Genomic DNA, 477 nt, shown 5'->3' with positions numbered 1-477 from the left:
AAAGAGCAGCCAGAAATTCAGGGGTTTTTTTTGTTTGTTTTTCAAAGCAATGCCATCCACTCAACACTCAAAATGTGCGCACAGACACATGTACGCACGCACACACACACACCGCACACACACACACTACGTGCATGCAGGCACACACGTGCACGCACACACACACACACACACACACACACACACACACACACACACACACACACACACACACACACAACCAGTGTTGGATGTTTTAAGACAGCAGATCAGGTTTGTTCAATGGTCCTCAAGTGCAGACTAGAGGGTCTTCTACATATGCAGAGTATTCACACGCACACACACACACACACACACACACACACACAGTAGGGGCAGTCATTCACACACAGACACACACACACACACACACACACACACACACACACACAGAAGGGGCAGTCATTCACACACACACACACACACACACAAACACACAGACACACAGACAGACACAGA

The sequence above is a fragment of the Sardina pilchardus genome, chromosome 1, assembly GCF_963854185.1.
Source record: "Sardina pilchardus chromosome 1, fSarPil1.1, whole genome shotgun sequence".
NCBI lineage: Eukaryota > Metazoa > Chordata > Actinopteri > Clupeiformes > Clupeidae > Sardina > Sardina pilchardus.
This window is presented reverse-complemented; position numbering follows the sequence as displayed.